Source organism: Pongo abelii, chromosome 4, assembly GCF_028885655.2.
Source record: "Pongo abelii isolate AG06213 chromosome 4, NHGRI_mPonAbe1-v2.0_pri, whole genome shotgun sequence".
NCBI lineage: Eukaryota > Metazoa > Chordata > Mammalia > Primates > Hominidae > Pongo > Pongo abelii.
In genome coordinates, this window is record NC_071989.2 from 181299815 (window position 1) to 181320247 (window position 20433).

Sequence of the window (20433 nt, forward strand, 5' to 3'; positions counted from 1 at the left end):
GGAGCCCCTGCCGGGTGCTAGCCCAGCTGATGGCACAGGGATGCCCGGAGTGGGGGTGGGAGGAACCTGGCTCACCAGCCGGGGAGCCAGCAGATGTGCCCCAACCCGGAACTTACTATGGGAGTGAGGTTAAGTCCTTGACCTCTTACAGCCTCTCTGTTCTCTGAAAAATAGAGATAAGGTCCAGCCTGCCTTGCAAGCTAAGCTCTCCAGAAATGGAAAGTTCTCTAGAAGGAATCCATGTTGGTTGGTTGGAATCTCTGCTCATGGTGGGACTTGAGGGCAAATGTTCACTGAATGTTGCCCAACCCTTCACCTCCTCTCGGGGTCTAACTCCAGTCTAAGGGAATGGGGACTCCCAGTGTCCAGAAGGCCCTCATTAAGCATGCAGGAATTTGGGCCCCATTTCCAAGCAGTAACAGCCAAGGGGTCAGCTCTTCCATGAATAAAATGCTAACATTCAATAGCAGAGTAGACTGACTACAGTTAACAACAGCGTATTGTGTATTTCCAAATAGCTAGAAGAGAGGACTTGAAATGCTCTCAACACATAGAAATGACAAATATTTGAGGGGACAGACACCCCAAATGCCCTGACTTGATCATTACACACCCTATGCGTGCAAAAAAAATCATAAATGTCCCATGAAAATGGACAAATATTGTATCAATAACATATAAAAAGATTTAAGCCAGTATCAAGCTTAGAGGCTCTTGAAAAACAACAGGGCCAGGCTATAAACAGGCCAAGATACCTCTGCAAGCCCCCGGCACCCCTGGGTTAGCTGACATCCTCATCCTTGCCGACCCACTGGCCCAGATCTCTGCACAGGGCTGTAGCTCTTGGAAAGGCCCCAGAACTCCATCGATACACTGTCCCCAGGGTCGGATGATGTGAAACAGCTGCCGCCCTGCTTCCCCTGCCTCCGGAGCTCTGTGAGCTCCCAAGTGTTCACCATGTGAACTGGAAAACAAGGTAAAAAGCTTTTGCCCTGCTAGTAAAATCTCTGAGGCATGGGGGAATGTCCTCCAGTCTTACTTTGCTTTGCAAATCTATTTGGTGGGGTTTTTAGGGTTGTCAAAGAATCCAGCTGAAATTCCTGGCTGGCATTAATTACAAGGGCTGGGGCTGTCGCACTGGTCCCATGACAAAGTTATTACATTTTGGTCCTGGGATGCAGTGGCCAGTGTTTGTTTTTTTTTTTTTTTTCCAGACAGAGTCTCGCCCTCTTGCCCAGGATGGAGTGCAGTGGCATGATCTCGGCTCATTGCAACCTCCACCTCCCAGGTTCAAGCGATTCTCATGCCTCAGTCTCCCAAGTAGCTGGGATTACAGGCGTGCACCACCATGCCCAGCTAATTTTTTGTGTTTTTAGTAGAGTTGGGGTTTTGCCATGTTGCTCAGGCTGGTCTCAAACTTCTGAGATCAGGCAATCCACCCTCCTTGGCTTCCCAAAGTGCTGGGATTACAGACGTGAGCCACCACACACAGCAGGTCTCCTTTCTTAAAGAAGGAACAGAGGACCTCAGAACAGGCGACACCAGCCAGGAAGAACTTAACACATTGCTTTTTCTCTTCCTTTTGAATCTCATTTCCTTCTATTTTTAGCAAGTGCTACTACTGATTTTCCCCAGGTATAGTAGACAGCTAAAATTTCCATTTAAAAGTAATTTAAGTAAAAATTGAGTCAATTTGAAGAATACTGTATTAGGAATATATACTGTAGGGAGTTTGTGGATATGTCAAAAATTATGATGGTGCTGGTAAGATTGAGGATGAGGATGGTCCTCTGTTAGTGGAATTCCTTGCCATTTTCACCGTATCTGGAAGTATTTGTTTGTTTGTTTGTTTGAGACAGGGTCTTGCTCCCTCTGTCATCCAGGTTGGAGTACAGTGGTGTAATCACAGCAGCCTCGAATTCCCAGGCTCAAGCGATTCTCCAGCCTCAGCTTCCTGAGTAGGTGGAATTACAGGCATGCACCACCATGCCTGGCTAATAAACAAATTTTTTAGTAGAGATGGGATCTCAGTATGCTGACCAGCGTGGTCTGGAACTCCTGGCCTCAAGTGATCTACCTGCCTCAGCCTCCCAAAGTGCTGGAATTATAGGTGCGAGCCATCACACACAGCCAAGTTTTGTTTTTTTATAGATCAACAGCTGTAACCTTTCTGAAGTCAGAGCCCTCTCCTGGCTCTGCAAGCCTGGTGGATAGCCAGGAACAAATTGGGTGACTGAAGACAACATCTCAAGAGAAGGCACAAATGGGGCCGGGGCTGTTTCCTTGCAGGGGCTGTGAGAAAGGAATATCCGCGAGACAGAACTCTGTGATCCATCAGCAATGTCTGCCAGGGGCAGGGGCTGAGGGCTAGTGAGATGGGTACTACCTACTTGGCATCCCTAGTCTAGATCAATCCCTCCATTTTACAAATGAAGATAGGGAGGTGCTGGCTGAGAGGTGCAGTGACTTGCTTAGGGTTACACTCTCAGCTGTGGACTCTTTCTGCTTCCATGACAGTGTCTGAATTTCCTTGCAGGTTCCTTGAGCCCCTCTGGGCCTCTTGCATAAGAGACTTGCCCAGAGAGCTTTAATCTGGAGGGCTCTTAGAAGTGACTCAGGCCAGCAGTGAAACTGGCCTCCAAGAAGCCCCAGGATCCTGGAGAGGCCCCGTGGGTGGGCTTTTGGGCCATCCACCCTAGTTTCCATAGTGCAGTGCCACTTTTGGCTCTTCTGTATATGCTACAGGGTATAACCCAGCAGCCTGCAGCCCAATCACCACCAGAACTGCCTCTACACAGGGCCTGGGCTCCTTCACTGGCCACAGCCCTATTCTGCCTGCTTCAGGCAGACAACAAAGGGTTCCAGGCCTTTAAAACATTTGAAAACCCTCTTCTAGACTATCCTTTGTTCTATAGTTAGGGATATGAGGCCAGAGGGGAAAGGGACTTGCCCAAGGCCCTATAGCCAGCAGGGAGGAAAGGTGGAACCAGAAGCCAGGGCTACCATCGGGAGGTGCTGATAATGCGGGCCCTCTGCTCCAGACTGCTGTTTCTCATACCTATGAAACAGTAGAAGCCTGTGGAGATGAAGGGAGCAAATATGCTGTCTCTCACGCAGCGCACGGAGGGGCTAGGGCTTCCGCTCACAGGCCACACAGCTTATGCAGCAGGTCATTAGGCTGTGATTGCTAAAGCCGTCCTGCTCTGCAGCCAGAGCAAGCTTAAATGCCAAAGCACATGCAGCCCTGGGCTCGAGGAGTAGTGCTGGCTTCAAGATCCAGGTGAATTCATTTCCTGCAGAGAAGGGTTCAGGACTATGTCCGAGGGTCCCTAGGAATCCACAGACCCCAGTTTCCGAAGGCAGCTGTAAGAGGGGGGTTGGATTCCCTCCATCAAGCTCCCACACTGGCTGAGTTCCCAGGTGGCAGATACTGGGAAGAGCTCGGGAGTTAGCGACTGGCTGGGTTGCAGATGGCTTGCTCTGGGAATATGCTGTCTTGGTCACACAGGGCCAAGGTGGCTAAGTATGGTCCTCGTGGGTGCCGGGGAAGGGAAAGAAACAAGGGCAAGGGAGAGATGGAGAGAAAGGAGAGGGCAGGGCGGTCGGATGGAGCTCCACGGGCTTGACTAATGGGAAACCTGACTCTGCCACTCTTCGTGGAGACCCTGGGTTCCCTTTGGTTCTGATCTGTTGACTGTCCCCAGCTTTGTGTCCAACATCTGGCCTATATAGGTCAGCACCTCCAACCTCTTTTTGGAACTGCAGCACCCAAAGTTTGTTTGATTTCCCAACACCCCAGGGCAGCATCACCACCAGAAGTGCTGAAGGGGGAGAGGAGGAAACCGAGGCACAGAGCCATGCTGCGTCTGAGGTCGAGAGGCTGGGAAGTGGGTGACGTGAGATCCAACCCCAGCCCTGCCAGCCTCCAAAGCCTCTTCACTTTCTTCTCCCAGCATCCCAAGGCCTTGGGTCTCCTGGCCCCAGGCCAGAGCTTTCCGGTCCCCACGTCAGCGCCAGGAATCACCAAGCTCAGGCTCTGCAGCAAGTGACACACTGGAGGTGGCAGGCTGCCAATATTTTTTTCCCCCAATTTTTTCAATTAAGTGAATACTTGGATTAGGGCCCAAATACAAGTGCTTGTGGTGTCTTGCGTCAGATGAGATGCTTAGGGCTGTGTTCCTACTGCACTCTGTCCACAGGGCATGCAGTGAAGGCTCAGGTGGCTGGTTGAGCTGAGGGCTCTGCTTATCCCTGTGTGCAGGGGTGTGCCAAATAGGGAAATGGGGGCAGGAGTAGGGGGAGAGGAGTAGCCTCCAAAGTGGGAATCTGATCTCTCTCCCCCTGCCTCAAACTCTTCAGCTCATTCATTCATTCATTCGGCATATACACAGAGACCTACTGTGCACCAAGCTCTGCTTGAAGGGCCTCAATCGAGAAAGAAAACACACCACACAGGCACAACATGGGGCTTAGGGGTCTCTGCAGTCTGCCCCTCCTCTGCTCCAGCCTGGCTGGCTTTCTCCTGCCTCCAGGACTCAATGCCTGCCACTGCCTCTGGCGGGAACATTTCCTCTCCCTGCCCTGCTCAGCTCCTCTTCATTTCTCCAGCATCAGCCTAGAAGTCGCCTTTCCTTGGAAGCCTTCCTGGACACCCCAAGTCTCAGTCTAGCTCCCATTCTCTGAGTTCCCACAGGGCTAGGGCCACCCTCTCTCAGAGCCTGTTCCTCTAGGGGTGCTGATCTGTTTGCATTACTGCACTCCCACTGCCCTGGGGGCCCTCAGGGGCAGGGCCGGGTTTGTCTTATTCACCATGGTCCCCCCAGTGCCTGGCGACAATGAGCTCTCAGGAAATGTCTGGTAAAAGAGACAAAAAGCCGAAACAGGGCCACACAGTCAAAAACCAAGGTGACCTCACTCAAGGCTCTGTGTCCAGAGAGTAACAATGCCCGTGAAATAGCTAAATGAACAGCTCTATTGCCAAGGGTACCAGAAACAGAGCTGGCTTTGTCACAGAGGGAATGCAGGCATGGGACCCAACCCAAAAAGGGAAGTCCACGTTCCACCCCAGGGTTTCTCTGAAGAGGTAATGGCGAAAGACAGAATACCCAGGAGCAATTTAAACTCCAGGGGGAATGCCTCATCCCATTGCATTTCAGAAACAGGAAAGCTGAGGGAATTCTTTGAGGTGTTGGAATTGTTCTGTAGTGGAGGTTACAGGAATCTGCACATCATAACATGCTACAACAAAAAAACAAAATTTTACTGCGTTACACCACAAAAGGGAATTTTACAGCATCCACGTAAAGTAAAAAATTAAAAATAACAATCACGCTTTAATGTCATTAAAAAAAAAAAAAAAGATGGCAGGGCGTGGTGGTTCATGCCTGTAATCCCAGCACTTTGGGAGGCCGAGGCGTGCAGATCACCTGAGGTCGGGAGTTCGAGACCAGCCTGACGAATGTGGTGAAACCTGGTCTACTAAAAATACAAAAATTAGCCAGACTGTGGTGGCGCGCGTCTGTAGTCCCAGATACTCAGGAGGCTGAAGCAGAAGAATCGCTTGAACCCTGAAGGTGGAGGCTGCAGTAAGCCAAGATCACGCCACTGTACTCCAGCCTGCGCCACAGAAACGAACAAAAAAAAACAACAAAAAAACAAAACCCAAAAACACAGGCATCGGCTTTGGAATACCTGACTATGAATCTTGCCTCTATAGCCTGATGCTGCTGTGACTTTGCAAATCACCTCACAGCTCTGAGCTTCCATTTCTTCACACCTGGAAAATGGAGAGAACAGTACCTACTTTATAGGGTTGGCTGAGGGCTAAAGGCGCTAATGCATGTCAGGTGCTTGGCACACCATCTGGTCACAGACAGCTTCCAGGGCCATCACTAATAACCCATTACGGAGATTAGACACTGGAGGCTCCAACCAACTGAGTAGCCATCTTCCTTGGGCCAACTCAAATCTTGCAAAGTGAGATATGTTAAGAGGAAAAGTCAGGAATGTCAAGCTGTAAAAACCAGGTATATGTACGTACACACACACACACACACACACACACACACACACAGGAATGTCAAGCTGTAAAAACCAGGTATGTGTACGTACACACACACACACACACACACACACACCTGCCTGCCCTCTGGGCTCCCCTAACTGATGGAGTCTTATCCAGCGGCATGGGCAGCAGGAACTATTTCCAGGGCTGGCCAAGCCAGGCACCTCCACTCTTGCCGACTGAGACACTGGGCTGGTGGAAACACTCGCTGCTCCAGGCGTGCAGCTCCAGCCCAGGCCTCTGGCTGCCAGCTCACGCACTGCTACTCGCACACATCTGGCCCGAGGCAGCGTGGGGAACTTTCCAATGGCAAGCAGAGGTGCTGGCAGCTGGAGCCCAGGCTCAGCCGGAACCAACCTGAAGGCTGGCTTTCTAGGAAAGTCTCCAGGGCAAGCACTTAGGGCTTGTTGATATCTCCGAGGCTGCCAGGCCTCAGAGGAGCCCGGGCAATGAAGGAAACAGACCTGGGTGAAAGATTTCAAGTGAGGGCCTCTCTCGTGTTGACAGAGCTGTCCAGAGTGAATGGAGCCACCAACAAGAGCACCCACTATGCGCAAGGCAGTAGCATCAAAGCTGTCTTCAAGGAGCACGCGGTCGAGATGGCAAAGTAGCAATCCTGCACGTCCTCCTACACAATCACCCGCCTGGGTTTCTGCCACCCCACCCCGCATCCCCCAGGTCTGGCCTCCTGCCTCCAGCAGCCATTTTGGCCCTGCCTCCATGCGGCTGTGGGCAAGGGTGAGACCTGGGGATGCTGTGCCTGGATCAGGAGTCTAGGTGCCAGGACTTGAATTTAACAAGCGGGCAGGAGAGCTCAGGAAGAACACCCCCAAAGTGCAGAAGGAGAATTGACACATGTCATCCTCTCACCTTTCAGCCCCACAACCATAGCCAAAAATGTCAGAGCAGAAAACTGCAGCAGTCAAGACAGTTCAAACCCGAGCTCCCACTGAGGGCTAGAAACTGGGGCTCCGACTGGCTGCATCACGGGGAATCTCAGTAGGGAGCCACCAGGTCCCGGGCCAGGGCGTCCTAGAGAATGTCCAGGGCTCTTCCAGCTGTGAGGCAAGGCCATGCCACACGCAAAAGGAAACCAAGTCTCAAGACAGCAATGGTGGAAGCGACAGATTCTGAACTGGACAGACCTGGGTTCAATCCCAACTACAATACTTAAGTGGGGGTCCTAGAGAAGCTAGTTAGGAGGCTCAGTTTTCCCATCTGTAAAAGGGGGGTGCTAAGAACCTGTCTCTCGGGGGCTGCTGTAAAGTATAAATGGGATTGTGTCTGTAACACCCCTGGTACAGTGGTGGCTTATAACCCCCTTCCATGTAAGCAGAGTGAGCTCCACAGGCCCAAGTCAATCCTACAACATTAGGATGAACCAAGTGAAATTGCCATTTTTATAGGCTAAATATTGACAATTTCATATGGTTCAACCTAACAGCATCCCAGGGGCTAGAGGATCTCATCTGTGTCCACCGAACTAGACTAAGAGTTAGTACTCTTCACTTCAGTATCAGGCACAGCGATGACCCTCCTTCCCCCTCATTTAGAGACGAAGAAGATACTGAGGTTCTGAGAGGTTAAGTAACGTGGCCCAAATCATATAACTGGAAAGTGACAAAGCCAGAGTTTGTACTCAGGCCTGGCTGCCTCCAAAGCCTGCAGCTTAAACACGATGACACACTGACTGCTCGGCCTGGGGCCAGCAGGGCGTCATCACATGTGATTCTGTCTCAGCACCAAGGACGTCAGTGGCTGTTGCCTTAGAATCATGGGACCTTGGGACTGCGAGGGTCCAAGCAGTTAATGGCTTTGTTCAAGAAACACACTTGGGCTGGGCATATATTCTAGGCCAGGCCCTGAACACAAAACGGCGGGGTTCACACCCTAGACGATGATGAACTCAATGTGTACGTGTCATGATAGGATTGGTCCACTGGGGCCTCAACATCAAAGCTGGGTACCCTGGTAAAGTAACGGAAGGGTTGCCCAGAAACAGGCCAACTAGGTTGGTCTAGGATACTCTCTTGACAATGCCCCAACCGAATCCAGGCTCATCCTCCCTTCCCACTGAGCTTGGGGTCAGGACAAGGAGAAGAGAACTAGATAGGAATGTAAAGGGAGTATGCTCTCAGACCCTGGGGACAGCCACCTTTTAGGGGTGTCATAGGGGAGGAGAAGGGATTCCTCCATGAAATCACATGTGGTTTCTGAAGGCCAGATTCTGTGGGTACCCTTGGCCACTCCTGGACCCCTCCCTTGTTGGGCTCCTAATCTGCCAGAGACTAATCCCTGCCCCTGTCCCAATTTGAGCCCTGTGTGGACCTTTATGCCATCCTACACTGTCCTCTCTCCTATAGAGAAAACTTGGATAGTAAATAAAATGTAGACAATTTACCGTAATCACTAACAACATTTAAGAGTCTAGAATGTGTTGAATGTGCTCTATCTTAGCAATCCTATGAGGTCACACTATCCTATCATTTCCATTCTGCAGTGGAGAAAGGTAAGGCCCAAGGAGGCTGGGTAACTTGTTCAACCTAGGAATCAAACAGGCTGACTGCAGAGTCGGAGGTCTTAAAAACTGTCCACGTTTCCACCATCAGAGATGATGCTTTGGGCATGCTTCTTCTCAGACCCTTTTCCTATGCATAGAAATATTTTTCAAAATTATGATCACACTATATATATGATTTGGTTTTTTTCATTTGCATGAGATGGCGGTCATTTCTCCATTTTATCAAACATCCTTTGGACAAACCACTTTTAAAGATGCCTTTATAGTCCATTGTAAGGCTATATATATCATTTATTTAATCATGACTCCAATGATAAACATTTAGGCTACTTTGAACATTGTTTAAATTACCATACTGCTGAATATCCAAATATATAAATCTTTGGGAGAAAACAGCTACGAATTTTAAGGAGTACATCCTCAATTAGAGTCTGTTTCTTAATATGTGGTCATTCCAGATGGTCTGTGTCACATCATTTGAGGTTGCTTACTAAAAATGCACATCACTAGTCAGATAAATGATGATGATGATGATGGTAAAGATAATAATAACAGGTAATTTATTCAGCACTTCTACATGCCAGGAAGGGCTCTAAACCCTCTACATGAATAATCCACAGTGGATACTCTTGTGCCTCATTTTGTAGAAGAGGAAACTGAAGCACAGAGAGGTTCAGTCACTGACTCAAGGTCACACACAGCAGAGTCAGGTCCAACCCATGCCATCTGGCTCCCAAGTTCCACCTCTTCCACCCAGAGGGGTCTTTCATCTTTTCTTGGAGCCATGAATCTCTTTGGCATCTGAGGAAACCCACGGACCCCTTCTCGGAATGATTTAAAATGAGTAAAACACATAGATCCCAAATGAAACTAATGATACTGAATTATAGTTATCAAAATGTTTCAAAAAACAAAATTATGACTATATGTACATTTTTATTTATTTATTTTATTATTATTATACTTTAAGTTTTAGGGTACATGTGCACAATGTGCAGGTTAGTTACATATGTATACATGTGCCATGCTGGTGTGCTGCACCCGTTAACTCGTCATTTAGCATTAGGTATATCTCCTAATGCTATCCCTCCCGCTCCCCCCACTATATGTACATTTTTATTAAAACCACAAATAACAGAACCTAGTGGTGGGTCTAATGACACCATAACTTGGAAACACTAAGGAGTATAGATGCTCTCCAGGGGTCCATGCAACGACTGTCAAGTAAGATGAAAATATCAGGGAATCGCTATTGGTGACAAAGTCACATGTATTACTAGTATCACCGCGAGTTGCTGCCTTCATTCATCATAGAAAGCAAGGCTAAATTTCAGTTGGAGGTTAGTGAAAATTAAGATGCAATTCTTCCCCTTCTACGTTCAAGGACCCTCTGAATTCCACCCACGTAAAGAACCCCACTGCTAGCCGGCTTTCCCAGCCCCTGAACACCCCTTTGCTTTTGAACCCAGCTGACAGTGCACCTCTCTGTTCCAGCAGGAGCGGGTACTCCAGGCCCTGTCGCAGCCCTTATCCTATGGAGATGCATTCTGAACAGACGGTGACCTCTGTGAGGACAAGACTGTGCTTGGTCATCTTAGCCTCTCTCTGGCTCTGGGCCAGACCTGGCCCAGGGCAGACAATAAACCCACATCTGTGGAACTGACTGGAAGCCAACAGTGGCCTGAAGCCACAGGCTGCTGATTCACACCTTGGCTGAGGAGGAGGAAACGGTGACGCCAACGCGTGGGTTCTAGCTTTCTTTGCCAGCACAGCGGGCGGGGGGCCATGCGATTCTGCTTAATTAAGCAAAACAGAAAATACCATGCTTATGTGCTTGAAGGCAACTTTTCCCTTCAGGACGGAGGTGGGAGCTGGGAAAGTGACTATCCCCTTATTACCAGTCAGTGACAGGCAGGGGAGCCAAGAGTGATCCTGGCAAACTGCTTCACCTTTCTAAGCCTCAGTTTCCACATTTGTGAAATGGGCTAATAACAGCATCCACGTAGCAGACATGTATTGTTTTTACCTGCCCAAGCTCCATGCCCCCTTCTCCCAGCAACAGTGCTCTGAATCTCCTTCCACAACTATCCCTCTCACTACCAGTGATTTCAGTGGGACCGTCGATCTTAATATCCCACTCACACCTGCCCCATAGGGTCAGGTAATCTGGCTGGGCCAGTCAGAGTCTGTCCTGGAACTGGACTCTTGAGTGGCTAACAGGTCTGAAAATGGATGGATCAGCTGCCTGCCTGGTGATGTCCTAATACCTACTAGAGTTCCCACTCCCTGAATGGCTCCAGCTGCCCACGTTCTTTCCAAGACTGGGTGCTGAGCTTTCCTCCTGATTCTGACAGCCCCACCTTTCCAATACATTCTGTTTGGCTTAAGTTAACCAGGTCTGTTTCTGTCACATGCAATCCCAGAATCCTGACTAATACTCCTTATCTCACAGAGCTGCTATGTGGATTCAAAGACATAAAGCATGAAAAGCCTTGGACACATAGTGAGTGCTTGGATAAATGAGAGCTCTTCTATACTGTTAATAATGAAAAATTACCATTGAATCTTGAGAACAAAACAAATTTGGAGTTATTTAATTGCCCTGGAATTTCAGGATTACTACTGGCTTGCAGAATCCCCTCTAATAACCTTCCCTCTCTCTTTCCCTCTCTCCCTCCATCTCCACTGTCTGCACATGGCTCATTTGGACAGGGGCTCCTGGGTCTGTCTGTGCTCTGCTCCCTGGATTCACCCACGAAAGGCTCTTCTCACCCCTCAAGCCGGGGAAGTGCTTCTGAGCACCAGCTCCTTCCCGCTATTCCAGTGACTGCCTCTGGCCCCGAGCCCTGGCCTCAGCCTTCGTGTGCTGTACTGGAGCTATGGCCTTCCTGAGGGGGACCCATGCCTTCTCTCCTGTGGTTCTCGGGTCAGCCAGGAGCCCCCAGGTCCTTCTGGCCCCCACCTACCCACAGAGCTTCATCTCCATTATTCAAACCTCTTCTGCTTTTTCAAACACGCCATGTCCCAGGGTTTCCATTTCTTTGCCCTCCTGCTCTCTCTACCTGTAACTCCTTCACCCTTGCCCACTTGGCAGCATCCCCCCCATGCTTTGTGACTGGCCTCAGGTCACCTCTGCAGTGCTGCCTTCCCCAGGACCAGGTCCCCCAGAAGCCCAGGGCACCTGTCTGCCTGTCAGGACACTGACCTTCTTGAGGTCTCAATCCCTGCTTTGTCTATTCACATGTCATCTATGTCACCCAGGCTGCAGTGCAGTGGCGCAAACATGGCTCACTGCAGCCTCCATCTCCTGGGCTCAAGCGATCTTCCTGCCTCAGCCTCTCAAGTAGCTGGGATTGCAGGTGAGAATCATCACGCCCAGCTAATTTTGTGGATTTTTAGTAGAGATGAGGTCTCACTATGTTCCCCAGGCTGGTATTGAACTCCTCCTGGGCTCAAGCGATCTTCTCACCTCAGCCTCCCAAGATGCTGGGATTACAGGCGTGAACTCCCATGCCCAGCCCTTATAATGAAGCCTTCTTGGTGGTGGTTGTTGTTTTTCCAAAGTGGTAGCTCTGGCAGCTTTGCCAGATAAAGAATAGGATGCCCAGTAAAATCTGAATTTCGGATAAACAACGAATAATTGTTTCTCATAAATATGTCCCAAATATTGCATGTTTATTTGAAACTGAAATTGAACTGGGCATCCTGCATTTTCATGTGCTAACTCTGGCCACCCTCAGCCCTGGGAAAGCCTGAGACACGGCTGCAGAAGCAGGTAGGCGAACTCTGCCCACAGCCCCTCCTCCCTTTACCACCTGAAGAAGACCCTGGGCTGAGAGTCATGCCCGCCTGCAGGTGTGCATCTGGGCCAGAAAATAAGGGAGGAGACAGTCCTGCAGTTTGGAGAATGGGGCAGAGGCCGATGGCTTGTGGCGGAGCTCAGGTCCACAGGCTTCTGCAGAGGCAGAGTCCGGAGCAGGCAGCCACACGAGCCCTGCCCCCGGCCCACTGCTGGAGGCACTGAGCCTCCTGAGTCTGTCATGTCAGCTGGTTCCCACGTCACATCAGTGGGCAAAGGATGCCAGCTCCACCCAGGGGCCAGCTGACTCCCCCGACAAGGGCTCTAGGATAGGGACCGCAGAGCCTCGGCTTCTGGGCATTACCCAGGCCAGCAGCACCCCTCCTCAGGCATTCTGCATAAAAGCTCACTGGATCTCCCCAACAAAGCCCCCTACAGGCCAGAGAAGGCTCAGGGCCAACAATGAGTGAATGACAGAACCAAATTAGAACCCAGGCCCTGCCTGCAGAAGCCACATAGCCTTCTCAATAAACCTGTCTTCTCTTTTGGCCACATGTGGGTGCTCACAACTCCCTGGTTGAACCCACCAGACTAACAGGCTGCTCCGGGGGCAGCGGCTCCCTTTCCTGCAGCTGCAGGACCCACAGCTGGCTTCATCGCCAAGGGGAAGGGGAAAACTGAGTCATGCAAAGCAAGACTGCTCCCCTGACGTTCCCGCTACCACAGCTCTTTCTCCGAGGAAAAAAGGATGCACAATTTGCAAGCAGGACATGAGTGTCATGGCGGGAATGGCACGGTCCCTCTAGCCTTCCTTGTTTGGCAGTGTGATAACTGGGCTGCTTGCCGACTTCGCCTGCACCTCCGGTGGGAGGCAAGAGGATGCATGAAATGCCCAGGGAAGTGGGCTGTAGGGCACACCTCTAACCTGGATGACGTTTCTGGTGCCCTGTGACCTTAGGGTACAGACCATGACGGATCTACAGAACTTGAGCCTACAATTCTTCCCAACCCTATTTGGCTGCAAGCACGATGGGGAAGGGCCTGGACTTGCTGAGCAAGGAGCATTTTAACTAGGAAAGCATCTGCCCAGGCCTTCCCTCGTGGTATTTTAAACTCATCGCTTTCTATTTCTCTAGCTCACGGACTGGAAAGCCACATCCAGAGACCTCCCTCTGTGGCAGGAGTGGGGAAAGAGCCTCTGAGGCTGGTGCCTGCCTCAGGAGGACAGGAGAATCCTTTGGGACAGGATGGGGCGGCAGGATATGGGGATCTGGCTGGAGCTGCCCCAGCTTGACACAGCTTCTTTTTAAAAATGAGTATTTGCTGTTTTTTTATTTTTACTAAAAACAAGAATATGTGTTCATTGCAGAACATTTGGAAAACAGAAAAGCACAGACAAGCAGAAAAAAAAAGGAATGACATTTTATCAGCTGTATTTCTGAGCTTACACAGACTCATATTTTCATCCTTCGTTTGTAATCAGGTGAAAATCAGCCTGAGCATGCTATTTTGCAAACCAGCTTTAGCTATTTAATATTCTTGGGATAGAAGATGGAACACAGTTTTACCATCTTGATGGTATTCTAGCTCATGGATATAGCACGTTTTATCTTTGCATCTCTACTGATGCACTTTTAAGTGGTTACCAACCTTTTATGATCATAAATGATACTAGGTTTGTACACGCCTAATCTAGTTTACCATTATCCAACCTCAGTTAGATGCTAGGCCCCTTTAACTTTCATATTAGCCCTATGAAATTGGAACTATTTTTATCCCCATTTTATAGATGAGGAAACTGAGGCACAGAGGCTTGTCTGAGGTCACACAGTTGGTAGGTGGCAGAGCAGGGATTTGAACCCAAGCTGTCTGAGGTACTTTCTCAGCCCACTAGAGGCGCAGAATGGCACTGATTCAAAGTCTGAACTAAAGTGACATTTAAATAATTTGAAGATATGACTGCTCCAGCTCCTTTGACCCTGAGACACCTGCAGCAGCACAGAGTGCACCAGAGCAGGCTGGGGCTTCTCCCATTGAGGATGACCGGCCAGGTGAGCTGAGGGGCTGGTGCATTGCACCTATGGGGTGGGGGATGGGATGGGGGAGCATGGTTGACCAGGTCCCTAGCAGAGCATCCCAGAAAGACAGCATCAATTCAGAAATGCCCTTTGCTTGCCACTCACTTGGCATACATAGCTTGCCTGAGTGACAAGCACCTACTTTTTCCCAATCCAAAGAAAGCAATAGTCATTAAAGAAAAACCTACCCAAGGGGCCTTAAGAGGGCCCTACCTCTTGTGACACAGACACAGTAGAGGACAAGAACCCCCCTGTGCAATAGGTAGGAACGGCTCTGCCTTGCTCCTGGGGGCCTATCCCAGCAGCAGCATGGGCCCAGCCTGGGGCAGGCATCCCCCAAAATGCCTCTTGAATGAAAAGACCATGAAAACTGCATAGTGTGCCTTCTGGAAAGCAGGCAGGAAAGAGGTGCAGAAATTTAGATCATGAGTAGTATTATCATCAATAGTACTTTTCATGACTACCATTTATTGAGTACCTTTATTTTATTTTTGCCGACACAGTCTCCCTTTGTCACCCAGGCTGGAGTGAAGTGGCATGATCTCGGCTCACTGCAACGTCCGCCTCCCAGGTTCAAGTGATTTATTGAGTGCCTTTTATACCCATGAGGCTCAGCATTGTGTGCTAGGTACTATGACTATTCCCATTTTACAGATCCTCACATAGTGCAAGGCCACCCCGCTCAGGAGCGCTTGAAGAGAATTCAAAGCCAGGTCTTTTCATCATGAAGGTAACAGTGGGTTGGAAAGACATGTGCTAGCAGTTTTATTCTTCCCAGCAGCAGGGCTGGAGCACAGATTCCGTGCATACATCACCAAAAGCCTGCACAATCGTCTCAGAAGGAAGTCACTGCACCTATTTTACAAATGTAAAAACTAAGGGGGGCATTCAGCCAGTTGTCCAAGGCCATGCAGAACTTAAACCCAGATGTTTATTTCTAACACCCAAGTTCTTTCCACTCAACTTTGCTGCCCTGCCCTCTGTGTTCCCACAAAACGGGTGCCAGGGATAGCAGGAGAGGGAGGAAACTGGGGGCTGGAGAAGAGAACGAAGTTAATTTGGGCAGCAGATCCATGGTTTGTTCTAGACCATTGGGCTCACCTGCCGGAGGCCCCTTAAGGGACTGAGAGTGCCAGTAATGCCTACTAAAGGCGCAATCTACTCTTCCAAACTCAGCTGCTCAGCACGGTGACCCCCAGGCTTCTGGAGCCTGGCAAATCAAAGAGGGAGGTTTCAGGGCTGGCAGCACAGAGCCTGCAGAGCCATCACTCCAGGGGCACCATCTACCCAGAGCTTCCTGGAGTGAGAATGACTAAGGGCTGGTGGTGGCTTGCACTTCTTCAGTCAGGGCTGAATAAATGGTGACATCAGAGAAGGGCCTGGGATGGCCCCAGTATCTCATATAAAGGGAAACTGGGGTCCAGAAGCCTAAGTGATCCATCCAAGGTCAGTCAGCTCCATGGTGGAATCACAGGATCCCCCTTTGTTTCTCCCAGACATAAGGGCATGTAGCCCAATTCCCACGCAGCCACTCCTTGCTGTGTGACCTCAGGCACATGCCTCCACCTCTCTGAATCTGCAGACTCCTCCAGGGGAAAACAAAAAACTAATATAATTACCTGAAGGATTAGCATCCCAAATGTATAAATAAATCCCACCAATCAATAAAAGACAAGTAACCCAATATATTGAAAAAGAGGCAAAGGATAAAAACTGGTAATTCACAGAAGAGGAAACTCAAATAGCCGATAAAGGTAAGAAAAGCTGCTCAACCTCACTGGTGTGAACAAGCACCACTTTTGCACCTATTGGATTGGCAAAGACTGAAAAGTCTGATGATACGGAGTGTTAGCAAGAACAGAGAGCAAAGGGAACCCTGGGGATGTAAATGCAAAGTTGAAAACGCACAAACCCCAAGACCCAGCAATTCTACTGTGGGTCCCTGTGCAAGGAGGCAGCTGTAAGAAAGTCAACTGCTGGAAACATCCTAACAGTTCCCGGCACGAGCTTGAAAAAACAGGGGCATATTCATCAATGCCATAGTAAACGACAGTTAAAACGAACTGGAGCTAGCTGGATCGACACAGATCTCAAAAGTGTAATGCTTATTTATAGTTTTAAGACATTCACGACAATACAAGATTTTAGGGAATGTTAAAAAGGGAAAAACGTTATGGGCTGCGGTGGGAAGGGGACTGATGGCAAATGGGTGTGGGGGATCTTTCTGGGGATGATGGAAATGTTATAATACTGGATTGTGGTGATTGCATAGCTCTGCAAATTTACTTTAAAAATAAGTGAATTGCACTCTTACAATGGGTGAATTTTATGGTATGTAAATTATACCTCAAGAAAGCTGTTAAAGAAAATATCCTATCTATTAGTCTATTTTTATAAGTGCATGGGAATGATCAAATGTAGGATAGTGGTTTTATGGGGGAGGGGCAGCATCGGGGAGGGCGTACAGGGGGCTTTGCATCTGCGATGCTTTATTTCTTAAAAACAAAAATAAAAAAGTTTTGAAACAAATATGGCAAAATATAGAGATGTGAAGACTTGGAAGGTATATAGATATAGATAGCTATTTTATTCTATGTATCTATATATGTGCAGAATATTGCATTACTATATTGAAAATATACCCATTTGAAAGGGACCCAGTGCCCCGCTCAGGTTACCGAGGACACTTTGACCACTGTTATTCTTGCTGCCATAAATAGTCCCACCATCCTGCTCCTCTTAACATTTAAAGATCTTGAGACAGAGTGAGCCAGCATCTCCAGGCCCCTGCTGCCGAGACACTAATGCTTCTGTACAACCCTCTCCAGTGCGGGAAATGGGGTGATCCAAATAAAACCCACAAATCCTACCTTGGAGCTCTTCTTCCTCCCCTCAAGCTGAAAACAAGCTAGTTGGGGAGGGTCTCCCAGGATGTCACCCTCAAAAGCCCCTCTCCATTCATCCCCAAGCCCTCGGGCTCTAGTGCAGGAAAGATGCTGGCAGAGAAAGGCAACAGCTCCCCAAATCTTCATCTCCCTGCTTCCAACAGAGGGCGGTGGCTCCAGGGAAACGCTCTCCAAACAATATCATGGTTCATTGTCATCAACCTCTCGGGATCTAGGAGGCACCCGGAGCTTCTGGACCTGCATTCTCCAGACCTGGCCTGTGGCTCTGCCCCTGGGCCCATGGATGTCTCTGCCTGCGGGTGACTGAGGCTGGGGCTGGAGAGGACGCCATTCCAATCATGGAGAAGGTACCATTTCAGAGGGGGCAGCCCTGAACTCCGGGTGCAGTTCTCCAATGACATCTAAAGCACTTGTGACCCTGTCCCTCACAGGCAAGTGAGTGACGAGCAGGTGGTGGCCGAGATGGCTGCAAATGGGGAGAGGGGTAGTGGGAAATTAGGGGGTGTAGTGAAGAGGACTCTCAAAAACTGACTTTATATTCTATAGTGCAGTGGCTGGGGTGGGATGTGTGTGGTGCTGCCCCCCAGAGGACATGCAGCAATCAATGCCTGGAGGCCTTTTGGGTGTCACAATTGGGAAGAGGGACGACTAGTTGGGTAGAAGCCAGGGATGCTGCTAAACATCCTACAATCCACAGGACAGCCCTATAACAAAGAATGATCCAGCCCCAAATGTCAAAAGTGTTGAGTTTGAGAAACTCTGCCCTTGAGGGATGTAGCAGTATTTACACAGAAGCTAGAGCTCAGAGAGGCAAACCAACCAGTCCGAGGTCATACAGTAGAAAAGTTCAACTCCCCAGCTGAGGCCGTCTCTCCAGGGTGGCTTCAGAAAGAGGGATACCAAATGGGAGTCAAAGTCCAGGCCCGCCAATAGCTGCCTTCATGCCTGCTCTTTGCAGATTGTGTGAGGGGTTGGGGTGGAGCTTGGAAACAGCAGTGGTCGCCCACCACAGGGATCTGTTTCCATTGGGTTCGGCCCCCCTGCCATCAAGGCAGTAAATGTTCTCTGTTCCTGTGGATGACTCAGGCTCAGTTCAGCCCATTGCCCCTCCTCATCTGATGAACCCAGAAGGCTGGGCTAGAAGGGAGAGGGCCCCTTGAATCATATGAGTGACTAAAGCCACATGCAGAAAAACAAGTTCTTGATGAATCCCCCCACCATGTGACTTCGGCATGTTCCCAATCAGTGACAAGATACCTCAGGACAGGCAGGCAGGGAGCTAGGCTTTAGGGCACTCCACCCCTCCCTGTCATGTGGCCGCTACCCCTAGGAAATGGACACCACCATCCCCATTACACAGATGAAAAAACTGAGGCTGAGGCGACACAGCTACAAGCTGGGAGGCCAAGATCTGAACCCCAATCTATATTTTGACATAGAAACTTGTCTCAGGGGCCCCCCAAAAAGTGGCTGAAAGCTTCAAAAGATGGTTCTCAAAGCGCAAAACCTTCAAAAAACTGGCAAGGATGGAGCTGACAGAGCAGAGAATGAAAAGCTTCCAGGTTTTCACTAATGATAGGAGAGATTTCCCAGTTTTTCAGAGGACTTTGCTCAGAGAAACTATGGGGGTACTGGATGTGGGAAGTGGTGTGGTCCTTTTGGGGTCCGGCGGGCCTGGATCTACATCCCTGCTTGGCTCTTGCCTGTCACCTTAGGTGTGGGACCTCACTTTGCTGAGCCCTGGTTTCCTCATCTGTCAGATGGGCTTGAGGCCCTCTGCCTGATATGGGCGTGATAGGAGAGGCCAGAAGAGGGCGCGTGGACGATGATGGCCGGGCCTCGGTGGCGGTATCTATTCTCGTTTTTGCCAGCTCACAGACCTGGTGGGAGGTGGCATGGAGAATTCCAGACTTCCTCCAGTTGCCATGTTGGTGAAAACTGTCTCCATGCCAAAGAGGCAAACTCACTTACACGCTAACAGGCTCAAACAAGAAACTAAGATTTGGCAGCATTTGAAAACAGTTAACAAAAAATTAAAAAAGGAAGAAAAAGAAAAGACAATTTAGCTCAGTTCTGGAATCAAGGGAAACTTCACTCTATATAAAGATGCCACAGGTCCAGGAAACAGCTTCCCACCGCCTGGCTAAGGGCTGAATAACTGGCTGCCCAGCCAATAACAATACAGACTCACACAGCACACCCTTTCTTGTGGAGAGCGCGGAGTGGGTTCCTGGCTATCTCCTTTCAGAATTTCATAGGCTATTCATGGAAGACACGTAGATCCACTTTGTAAGAATTAGTTCTCAAAAAAAAAAAGATCTGAAGACGACTTCCAGGGAGGCCAAGGAGCTTAATTTAGCCAGCCAACGCCCTTTTCTATTCATTGTTCTATACTTCTTTGTTAGGATTTTTTCCCTCCCTCTTACTCTTTTTCCCTTCCTGGTTAACTTCTCTGCAGCCAGGCTCCGCCACTGCCCACTTCTCACCGCCAGAGACACTATAGCCCCCTTCCCTGCTATAATGAGGCCCTCCCCAAGGCCTCATGTGGGCCCATCACCCCACATCCCCTTTATCTCCACCTAGAATCTGCGAGGTGGTCCCAGGGCCTCCTGAATCTGCAGACGTGTCCCCTAGGTTGCTGCGGAAGCCACTTTCCACCTGCAGGTCACGGTCAGCCCCAGGCACCCCTGCTAGAGGGAGGGAAGCCCGAATGCAGCTCTATGTTCCAGGACCTGCAACCTCTGAGCCTCAGCCTTCCTATCTGCAAAAGGACGCTACTGTCCCATTTTCTCAAGTCCTTGCCAGCTCCAAACAAAATTCCCATGTTCCAGAGGGAGATGCCAGGAGAAAACTTTCGTACATTTTAAAACAGAAGTTACTGGATAGAGGGGGCAGGGGATGTTTTTAACCCTTTAAAGGTGTAGCCACTCAAATGATCCATTCCCAGAGATCTCCTCCATCGCCCAGGCCGGCTCTTGCCAAAGAACGGAGTCAAACTCGGCGATCCCTAGAGGGGCTACCTGTGGCTGGGGACTGCGGGTCTGCGCGCCTCTGGACAAGGAGGG

The 20433-nt window shown here is 49.6% G+C and overlaps 1 protein-coding gene across 3 annotated transcripts in view; it reads right to left on the reverse strand.

Annotated features, from left to right (window-relative positions):
• The window catches only part of SH3PXD2B (SH3 and PX domains 2B), a 129539-nt gene that overhangs the window by 108440 nt on the left and 666 nt on the right, over positions 1-20433 (reverse strand). The gene's annotated exons all lie outside the window — the stretch shown is intronic.